Source organism: Triticum dicoccoides, chromosome 5A (assembly GCF_002162155.2).
Source record: "Triticum dicoccoides isolate Atlit2015 ecotype Zavitan chromosome 5A, WEW_v2.0, whole genome shotgun sequence".
In the NCBI taxonomy this organism is placed as follows: Eukaryota; Viridiplantae; Streptophyta; class Magnoliopsida; order Poales; family Poaceae; genus Triticum; species Triticum dicoccoides.
Window position 1 is genome coordinate 568,367,673 of NC_041388.1, and position 11,369 is coordinate 568,379,041.

Below are 11,369 nucleotides of genomic sequence, written 5' to 3' on the forward strand. Positions count from 1 at the left end.
TAAAGGTTAATTACCGATTACTTACCCAGATCCGGAGCTCTTCAGGAGCATTCGCAGATTTGCCCCGCAGTGTGTCTGATGCCACACAATTTTACCAGGCCGAGGACGGAAGCTCGACGGAGAAGTTGTTCTGGTCTTAATATGCTGAGGCCAAACATCCGGTGCCAATGAGCGACCAGTTGAAGCAGATGGTCGAGATACATAAGGCGGCCAATCAGGCCATGAAGAGCTTTATAGTCCGGTTGTGGCCTGGCGACGCTCTTCCGAACAGCTTCTTCGGCCTAGTGAGGCGGCTTGTGGATGCCTGCCCGCGGCTGGAGATCGTCAAGCGATCCATCTGCATTGAAGGTGCACGCCGGGCTTTCGCCCATGTGAAATTGCAGTGGGTCAAGCTAGACGCCGTGAAGTTGATCAAGGAGGGGCCGCCGGAGGGCAAGGAGCACTGCCACCCCAAGATGTACTATGAGGGTGTTCTGCCGGGTGCCCGTCTCATCGTGGACGAGTGTTCAAAAGATGTAATGTTTGAGTAAACTTGCTTGTTTTATCCTATATTTATGAGAACATGTTTCATATGCGCTATGCAACGCTTGTTTGAATTTAAAATATTACCTTCTGTTCGGCTGTTTATCCAATCTGAGAGATGGCTAGTCCTCGGCTTCTTCCCCCATGCCACGAGTGCTGGGGTGTTCGGGATAAACCTGAACACTCTTGTTCCCATATTTGGGTCCTTCAAGGGAGGTGCTCAGCACGACGAACAATGCAACCGAACTAATAATGCTTTATCACTCTCACTTAGCCATAGAATTCTATAATTTTAAATTTCAGTGAAGCCCCTCGTATTTGGAAGGCCAAATTCAGGGCGTGATACACGCCTATAAGCCGGACAGGGCCGGCCCCTCGCCCTAAGCGGCATAAGTCATTAGGGACTCGAAAAACCTCGCCGAACAGCGACCAGTCTCTCACCTTATCATGATAGTCGGTTTTAGCTTTCTCTACTGAGGTGCTCGGCCCAGCAGAACCGGGGCACAATCGCAGTAGTTCTCCTATCGCTACCTTAGCCGATAGAGCGGAACGTAAGGTACCAAAACATAGGAGCCGGGCAAACCCAACATTTGACCAAAGACATGATTCGGAGCTGATGCATATAATGCTGTAAGTTCGGGGTGCCGCACTTGTGAAAGTGTTCGGACTTTTCACACCGCATTGTGGGGTACGTAAGCCCCTGGTATATTGGTCGTACCAGAGTGTATGGTTGCAATGCATCATTAATGAACACACACACACACATATATATAAAAAATGCAATAATAGTCGTAATGTCATGCATTGTTTATTAAAAAATTGCGTTAAAGCAAAGTGATACAGATAGTGCGATAAGCAAAGAGTAGGACTATGTCCCTTCCAAGGGTAAGCTGAGGAATGATATTAAATTGAATATGTCACTCGTTACTGTAATCAACCTGGGAATTCCGTGATATAACGTAGTTGTCTGCCTCCTTGGTTGCTGCATCATGTGTTCGGCAATAGTGCTGCCGGACAGTGTTTCCAGAGATTAAGGTCCTGAAAGAAAAAGAAAAATAACCGAACGGGAAGCCCCTAGTGCGGTTTAGGCCGCGTCTTGGGGCGTGCCGTAGTTGTGCCCCCCTCCCCACCTGTGCCCATGGTATTTTTAATGCGTAATTATGTACGCGCGGCACGAATATCGCTGTTGGGCTGGGATTGGGGTGGCCTCTGTATTTCTACGCAAGCTCAGATCGCGCCAGGCGGTCTATTTGCCGATTGCCCCGAGCGCGCTTGAAGGTGTCCGGGCTTTGAAACACCGAACTGGTTGATTGCCTTGAGAGGCTGCTTTGCGCTTCTGCTGCGAGGGCTGCGGTGTGTTCCTCTGTTCGGAGAGAGCGCTCTGTGTTTCCATTGACTGTAATAACTCTGCGAGGTCCTGGCATCTTGAGCTTGAGGTATGCATAATGCGGTACCACATTGAATCTAGCGAATGCGGTTCACCCGAGCAGCGCGTGATAACCACTGCGGGACGGGACTATATCGAAGATTAACTCTTCGCTTTAGAAATTATCCGGGGATCCGAAGACCACTTCCAGTGTAATTGAGCCTGTGGAATGGGCCTCTACACCTGGAATGACGCCCTTAAAGGTCGTTTTCGTGGGTTTGATCCTTGAGGGGTCTATACCCATTTTGCGCACTGTGTCCTGATAAAGCAGGTTCAGGCTGCTGCCGCCATCCATAAGGACTCGAGTGAGGTGAAATCCGTCAATGATTGGGTCTAGGACCAGTGCGGCGAATCCACCATGACGGATACTAGTGGGGTGGTCCCTGTGATCGAAGGTGATCGGACAGGAGGACCAAGGGTTGAACTTTGGGGCGACTGGCTCCAACGCATATACGTCCCTGAGCGCACGCTTCCGCTCCCTCTTGGGGATGTGGGTTGCGTATATCATGTTCACCGTCTGCACTTGCGGGGGAAACCTCTTCTGTCCTCTAGTGTGCGGCTGCCGGGGCTCCTCCTCGTCATCGCTATGCGGCCCCTTGTCCTTGCTTTCGGCAATTAACTTGCCGGCCTGCTTGAACACCCAACAATCCCTGTTGGTGTGATTGGCTGGCTTGTCTGGGGTGCCGTGTATTTGACACGAGCGATCGAGTATGCGGTCCAAGCTGGACGGACCCGGCGTACTTTGTTTGAATGGCTTTTTCCGCTGACCAGGTTTAGAGCCTTTCAATCCGGCATTGACTGTCGTATCCTCAGTATTTTTGCTGTTAATGCGGCGCTTATGCTTGTTGCGATGTGACCTGCTATTGCCGTCCTTGGTATCTAAGGTACCATGGTTCTTTGATATGTTATTACTGCGAGCCAGCCAGCTGTCTTCTCCCGCACAAAAGCGGGTCATGAGCGTCGTGAGAGCTGGCATAGATTTCGGCTTTTCCTGACCAAGGTGTCGGGCTAGCCACTCGTCTCGGATGTTGTGCTTGAAAGCCGCTAAGGCCTCCGCATCCGGACAGTCGACGATTTGATTTTTCTTTGTAAGGAACCGAGTCCAGAATTGCCTGGCCGACTCTTTTGGCTGCTGAATTATGTGGCTCAAGTCATCAGCGTCTGGTGGTCGCACATAAGTGCCCTGAAAGTTGTCGGGGAATGCGGCTTCCAGATCTTCCCAACAGCTAATGGAGTCCGCTGGCAAGCTGTTAAGCCAATGCCGCGCTGGTCCCTCGTACCTGCACAAAACAAATAAATCCTCGCAACCAACACAAATAGGGGTTGTCAATCCCTATAAGGCCACTTACGAGAGTGAGATCTGATAGATATGATAAGTAATATTTTTGGTATTTTTATGATAAAGATGCAAAGTAAATAGCAAAGGAGATAACTAAGTAATAGGAGATCAATATGATAAAGATAGACCCGGGGGTCATAGATTTCACTAGTGGCTTCTCTCGAGAGCATAAGTATTCTACGGTGGGTGAACAAATTACTGTTGAGCAATTAACATAATTGAGCATAGTTATGAGAATATCTAGGTATGATCATGTATATAGGCATCACGTCCGAGACAAGTAGACCGACTCCTGCCTACAATTACTACTATTACTCCCCTCATCGACCGCTATCCAGCATGCATCTAGAGTATTAAGTTAAAAACAGAGTAACGCCTTAAGCAAGATGACATGATGTAGAGGGATAGACTCATGCAATATGAAGAAAACCCCATCTTGTTATCCTCGATGGCAACAATACAATACGTGCCTTGCTGCCCCTACTGTGACTGGGAAAGGACACTGCAAGATTGAACCCAGAGCTAAGCACTTCTCCCATTGCAAGAAAGATCAATCTAGTGGCCAAACCAAACTGATAATTCGAAGAGACTTGCAAAGATAACCAATCATACATAAAAGAATTCAGAGAATATTCAAATATTATTCATAGATAGACTTGATCATAACCCACAGTTCATCAATCTCAACAAACACACCACAAAAAGAAGGTTACACCGAATAGTTCTCCACAAGAGAGGGGGAGAACATTGTATTGAGATCCAAAAAGAGAGAAGAAGCCATGTAGCTACTAACTATGGACCTGTAGGTCTGACGTAAACTACTCACACTTCATCGGAGAGGCTATGGTGTTGATGTAGAAGCCCTCCATGATCGATGCCCCCTCCGGCGGAGCTCCGAAACAGGCCCCAAGATGGGATCTCGTGGATACAGAAAGTTGTGGCGGTGGAATTAGGGTTTTGGCTCCGTATCTGGTCGTTTGGTGGTACGTAGGTATATATAGGAGGAAGGAGTACGTCGGTGGAGCAACAGGGGGCCCACGAGGGTGGAGGGCGCGCCTGGGGTAGGCAGGCGCGCCCCCTACCTCGTGGCCTCCTCTTTTCTTTCTTGATGTAGGGTCCAAGTCTCTCGGGTCTTGTTCGTTGAGAAAATCACGTCCCCGAAGGTTTCATTCCGTTTGGACTCCGTTTGATATTCCTTTTCTTCGAAACCCTAAAACAGGCAAAAAACAACAATTCTGGGCTGGGCCTCCGGTTAATAGGTTAGTCCCAAAAATAATATAAAAGTGGATAATAAAGCCCAATAATGTCCAAAACAGTAGATAATATAGCATGGAGCAATCAAAAATTATAGATACATTGGAGACGTATCAGGGCGCCAGAGGGCAAGGAGCACCGCACACCTGAGTGATACTTTGGCGATGTCTTGGAGGGGTCCCGCATTGTTGCGGATCAATGTGCGAAAGACACGATCTTTGAATGAATATATTCAAGTTCCTTCTGCCTTGTATGATAGAACAAAGTGGGTTTGTAATATAATGCTTGTTATGTTTTTAAATTGTACCTCCTGTGCGGCCGTGTTGTATGAAATCTGAGGGTTAACCAGTCATTGGCTTCTGCCCCACGTAGGTAGTACGGAGGTGTTCAGTATGGAATCTAAACAATCTTGATCAAATTTTATGGTCCTTGAAGGAATTGTTTAGCGCAACGAACCAGGCAACCAGACTATGCGGCTTTAACGCCCTCACTTAGCCATAGGAGTTCGACAATAAAAACATGGGCACAACCCCTAGTATCTGAACTAGAGTGCTATAAGCGTCTGATCATGAAGTATCGATCCTTCGCGTAATGCAGAAGAAATCTCCAACGATTTGCAACCTCCAAACAGCTGACCGGCTCTCGCTGCATCATGACAGTCAGTTTTCGGCTTTCTCTACTGAGGTGCTCCTTTGGATAAACCAAGGCACAATCGCAATAGTTCTCCCTTTACTACCTTAGCCGATATAGCGGAACGTAAGGTAGAAAGAACAGGAGTCGGGCAACCCAACTATTGACCAAAGACATGATTCGGAGCCAATGCATATAATGCTAAATTCGGGGTGCCGAACTATACTTATAAAAAGTGTTCGGACTTTTGTTGCCGTAGTGTGGGGTGCTATGAAGCCCCTGGCAAACATCAAACGTACCGAAGTGTACGGGTCCTACCTGATAAAGTTGCCAGAAAAGACAAAACAGGAAGAAAAAGAAGAACAAGTGATAAGCTAGGGCCACAAAATTTGAGCCGCAAACTGTTCTTATTATAATTTCATTGGTGCGTTAAAGCGTGTTTATACAAGTAATGCAATAAGCAGGAGGCTAGTTACTATGCCTTAACCAAGGGAGAGCTGCACGTGGGTCCTGAAAAACAGGTAGAGTGATCGTTTAACGAAACCACCTAGAGAAGTCCCCCCTATTCTTGCTTCTTGCCGCCTTGGTGTGTTTGTCCTTCAAGAGTACCGATGATCAGGCCATCCGATGGGGCCTGCGGGATTGAAACCTGAAAAGGAAACGAATAAAAGTAAAAGTATGTGTGTATCCGGTGTCGGTTAAGCCGTACTGTGGATCACAAGCTAGCTATGCCTCCATCGATGCCCATGGAATTTTGAGTGCATAGTTATGTACGCGCGGTGTGAATGCCACCACTTGATCGGGACTGAGACGGAGGCCGGATTGCTAGTCGAGCTCCTGACGAGCCGAGCTATCCTGCTGCAGGGTAGTTCGGATCCTCTTGACGGTGTCCTTGGGCTCGGCAGCCGAATGAAGGTTCTGCTTGAGAAGGCCGCTCTGTACTTCTGCTGCTAAGGCAGTTGTGTGCTTTTCTGTACGGAGGGAGCGTTCTGTATTTCCATTGACTATTATGATGCCACGTGGGCCGGGCATCTTGAGCTTGAGAGAATGCGGTTCGTCCGAGCAGCGCATGATAGCCTCTGTGAAAGGGGACGATATCGAAGATTAACTCCTCGCTTCGGAAGTTGTCCGGAGATCCGAAGACAACCTATAGTGTGATTGAGCCCGTGCAGCGGGCCTCTACGCCCGGTATGACTCCTTTGAAAGTAGTCTTTGTGAGTTTGATCCGTGATGGATGAATGTCCATTTTGCGCACTGTATCCTGATAGAGAAAGTTGAGGCTGCTGCCACCGTCCATCAGGACTCGCTCAGGTGGAACCCATCAATTATTGGGTCCAGGACCAGTGCGGCTGAACTACCGTGACGGATGCGGGTCGGATGATCCCGGCGATCGAAAGTGATCGGGCATGACGATCATGGATTGAATTTTGGGGTGACCGGCTCTATCGCGTAGACGTCCCTGAGTGCGCGCTTGCGCTCCCTCTTGGGGATGTGTGTAGCATATATCATGTTCACCGTTTTGACCTGAGGGGGAAACTTCTTCTGTTCCCCTGTGTTTGGGTGCAGGGGCTCCTCGTCATCGTCCTCGCTCTACGATCCATTTTCCTTATTCTCGACATTTAACTTGCCGTCTTGCTTAAAAACCAAACAATCTCTGTTGGTATGGTTGGTTGGTTTGTCTGGGGTGCCATGGATTTGGCACGGACGGTTGATTATGTGGTCCATGATGGATGGTCCTTGATTGTTTCTCTTGTACGGTTTCTTCCGCTGGATGGACTTGGAGCTGCTGAATCTGGTGTTGACTATAGTGTCATCGGTATTATTACCATTGCTTCGGCGCTTGTGTCTGTTACGTCGGAGCTTGCCGTTGCTGTTTTTGGCCTCAGAGGGGCCTGCGTCCCTGGCCGTATTATTATTACGAGCCAGCCAGTTGTCCTCACCCGCACAAAAGTGGGTCATAAGTGCTGTGAGGGCTGCCATAGATTTCGGCTTTTCTTGGCCGAGGTGGCGGGCGAGCCATTTGTCGCGGATGCTATGTTTAAAGGCCGCTAGAACTTCGGCATCCGGACAGTCGACGATATGGTTCTTTTTGGTTAGGAACCTAGTCCAAAATTTCCTTGCTGAATCTCCAGGTTGTTGGACTATGTGGCTTAAGTCATCGGCGTCTGGTGGCCGGACATATGTACCTTGGAAGTTGTCAAGGAAGGCTTCTTCCAAGTCCTCCCAGCTGCTGATAGAGTTTTCGGGCAGGCTGTTTAACCAGTGCCGAGCTGGCCCTTTGAGCTTTAGTGGGAGGCATTTGATAGCGTGGAGGTCATCTCCGCGGGCCATGTGGATATGGAGAATAAAATTCTCGATCCATACCACGGGGTCGGTTGTTCCGTCGTATGATTCAATGTTAACGGGTTTGAACCCTTCGGGGAATTCGTGATCCATTACTTCATCGGTGAAGCAAAGGGGGTGTGTGACGCCTCTATATCGGGCCGCGTCGCGACGTAGCTCCGATGGAGTACGTCTGCGGTTGTCGGCTCGGGTGTGACTAAGTTTGTCATGTCCGAATAGGTAGCCATCATCACGTGTCGAGGAACGTCCTCGCGATCCGTAAATCGATCGGGTATATCCTGCTTTATTGTTCAGGTCATCTCAAAGGTCATATGTTTGACCCCGAGCTGATTTACCTCTGTCTTTGCGATGAGGCGGGGCGGGCTAGTGTTCGACTTGAGTTGCCGCTTTGTCCCATCTACGTGGTGGTCGGTCGGCCGCATTGCGCGATGGTGGTATGTGTTCTGGCGCCTCATTGTCGAACCGAGGTAGTAACTTGCGCTTCGGGTAGCTTTTGGCCGGGCGCTTGAGGCCGTATTCTTTGGCTGCTAGGACGTCGGTCCATTTATCGTTGAGTAGATCTTGGTCAGCTTGAAGCTGCTGCTGCTTCTTTTTCAGGCTCCTTGCAGTGGCTATTAGCTGGCGCTTGAAGCGCTCCTGCTCAAGAGGTTCCTCAAGCACGATGAAATCCTCGGTGCCGAGGCTCGCCTCATCCTCGGAGAGCGAAAGATAATTACTGTCCTCCGAGTCCTTGTGCATGGACATCTTCCTGTTCATCCCGTTCGGTAGCTGCGTTGTCTTCGGCACCTTTCGGAGTGTTATCTTCTCCTGTGTCGGCGTTGCTATCTTTACTGCGGCGTGACTTAGAGCGGCGCCGCTGACGTAGGAATTTCGATTGTATCTTAGGAGGTTTATCCTCAACTGGGTCTTTTTTGTGATCGCTGCTATTCTCCTTTGGTGCATCCACCATGTACACATCGTACGAGGAAGTGGCGGTCTAGCGTCCGGTGAACGGCGGGTCCTGGGCCTCTTCTTCTCCGGCATCATCGTCCACACCGTCGATGTCATCGGAGCCGTAATCGAGCATGTCGGTTAAGTCTTCGACAGTGGCTATAAAGTGGGTGGCGGGTGGGGAGCGAAATTCCCTATCATCAGCTTCTGGTTCGAACCGGATATAGTTCGTCTGTGAGTCCTCCGCCAAGGACATGTTCTTTAATGAGCTTAGCACGTCGCCCAAGGGTGAGTGCTGGAAGATGTCTGTGGCGCTGAACTCGAAGATCGATAAACGATCAAGTTCGGCATCCGTGGACTCACATGGTTCGGGGCTTACACCCGGAGACGAGTCCGGGGTTTCGGTGACAAAAATATTGTGTGAGTTTAAGTCCATGTGCGGCTCCAACGCCGGGGAATCTGTGGCCTCCGTGGTGGGGTTGAACCTCCAGTCCTTAGATGGCGCCGCAGTGTGCTCTGGATCTAAGGCCAGAGTAGTCACCAGAGCTATCTTCTGGATGCGGTCTGACGACATATTTAAGTCATGTTCGTCAAGGTGGCCAGGAGCGGTCGCGGCGGCCTCGAATCCGGCGAAGATCAAATCTCCACGGATGTCCGCTATGTAATTCAAGCTCCCAAGCCTGACCTGATGGCCAGGGGCGTAGCTATCGATCTGCTCCAGGTGGCCAAACGAGTTGACCCAAAGTGCGAAGCCGCCGAACACGAAAATATGTCCGAGGAGGAAGGTTTCTCCCTGGCCAGCGTCATTGTTGACGATTGAAGGGGCCATTGAACCTTTCGTCGACGGCACAGTGAAACTCTCAATGAAAGCACCAATGTCGGTGTCAAAACCGGCGAATCTCGGGTAGGGGGTCTCGAACTGTGCATCTAAGGTCGATGGTAAGAGGAGGCAGGGGACACGATGTTTTCCCAGGTTTGGGCCCTCTCTATGGAGGTAATACCCTACTTCCTGCTTGATTGATCTTGATGGATATAAGTATTACAAGAGTTGATCTACCACGAGATCATAATGGCTAAACCCTAGAAGTCTAGCCTGTATGACTATGATAGTGAGTATCTCCCCTTTCCGGACTAAGTTCTCTGGTTTATATAAACACCAGCAGGATCTAGGGTTACATAAGGTCGGTTACAAAGGAAAGGAATCTACATAGTCGGTCGCCAAGCTTATGTTCCATGCCAAGGAGAGTCCCACGGGTGCAGTCTTCGGTCTTCACATCTTCACAACCAATCAGTCCGGCCCATGACTAACAAGCCGGACGTCCGAGGACCCCTTAATCCAGGACTCCCTCATCCGGCGGAACAAATCATGTAAACTTGTCCCACAAATGTTCTACAAGACGAGTTTACAAGATCTGTTCCACGCCGGAGGCTTTGCGGTACCGCAAATTTTTGTAGCTTTGTAAATTCAAGATTTTCAACATTACGAACTAAATAGAATCATAATATAAATTAAAAACATGAGTATAAATGGTTCTAAAGGCAATTAACAATACAACAATCGTCTTCATTACAACAAATGATCAAATTCGAAAAATTATTACAACAACAAATTGTTCTAATCACCCCAATACATATGAAAATTGTCCACGAGATGCAACAACACTAGGTTGTCGACATCGTCGTTCGGAATCATCTCTTATATTTTCGGATCAGCCAACGAAGACGGCGACGATGAACTCCAATCCATCTAATAAATGCACACGTGTGAATTTCTCCCAGTCAAAATTGAATTAAAATAGACGGCGGGCACTGAACATACCTTCCCCTGAGGCAAAGCCAGCCGCCCCTTTCTTCTCCCATGTTGGCCGAAGCAAAGTGGGCCACCCCTTTCTTCTTCCCGCTGGCCGAAGCAAAGATAGCCAAAACCCTTTCCTCCGGCGCGTGTGGCTATCCCTTGAGTGAATCTGAGGCTCACTGGCGTTGGAAAAAATCGGAGCCTCCAAATGGGCTCCCCCGGCCTCCCAATTTGGTGGAATGGACACGGCGCGGGACGGCGAAGCTAATGGACGATGCGGGGCAGCCGGGGGTACCAAGAACCGGCGGGGAGATGCGGCGGTGGCAGCGGCGGGGAGTGAGGCGGGAACGGAAGCTGAAGGAAATGGCTTTCGCGCAAGGGAAGGGGATCCGGCAAAAACATGTGTGGATCTCGTAGATATGACAGAAACGACTCGAGTATGCAGAATCCCACATCAAAAAGTCAGGATGGCCGATTATAAGGGGTCTATTCGGGCCGGAAAAATCGGCCGTGTCCTGTGAACCGGCGTCTATTATTTGGGATGCCCCGGTTTACGGTATCTGATGCTCGCATGACATCCGGAGCTGATTGGGTGGTGTCCCTGGAGCTGAGTTGCCACTCTGCCGGTGCTGGCTCGGCTGGTCAACTGGTTGAACAGTGCTCCAGCAAGCAAGCCGCGGGACGGGAGCAGCGAGGGGAAAAGGGGGCTGGAAGAAGACGCACGCCAGTCCGCCACCAACCGCGGCGTGCGGGTGCGGGCGGAGTCCCACCGAGCAAGAAGAGGCAACCAACCACCACGGTTGGGGTTGGGGTTGGGGTTGGGGTCACCGTCCGCCCGCCCGCCGGACGCGCCAGCGACAGCGACGAATCCATCAATCCGCTTTGTTTTGCCGCCGGGCCGCGCCGATCCGGTCAGCGCGCGCGTCACGCCCCACTCCCCCGCCCCAGCCCCAGCCCCCGCTCCCGCTCCCCGCCCCGCCCCGCCCGCTCCCGTCGGCTAATGCGGTCCGACGCGGCGCGCGCCTCCACTCCCTCCCGCCCTCGCTGTCCGTGGCGGGCCTACCTCACGCGGGCGGCAGTTGGCAACCGTGGCCGCGCGGGCAGGCGGGCGGAGTCCTCCCTCCCCTCTC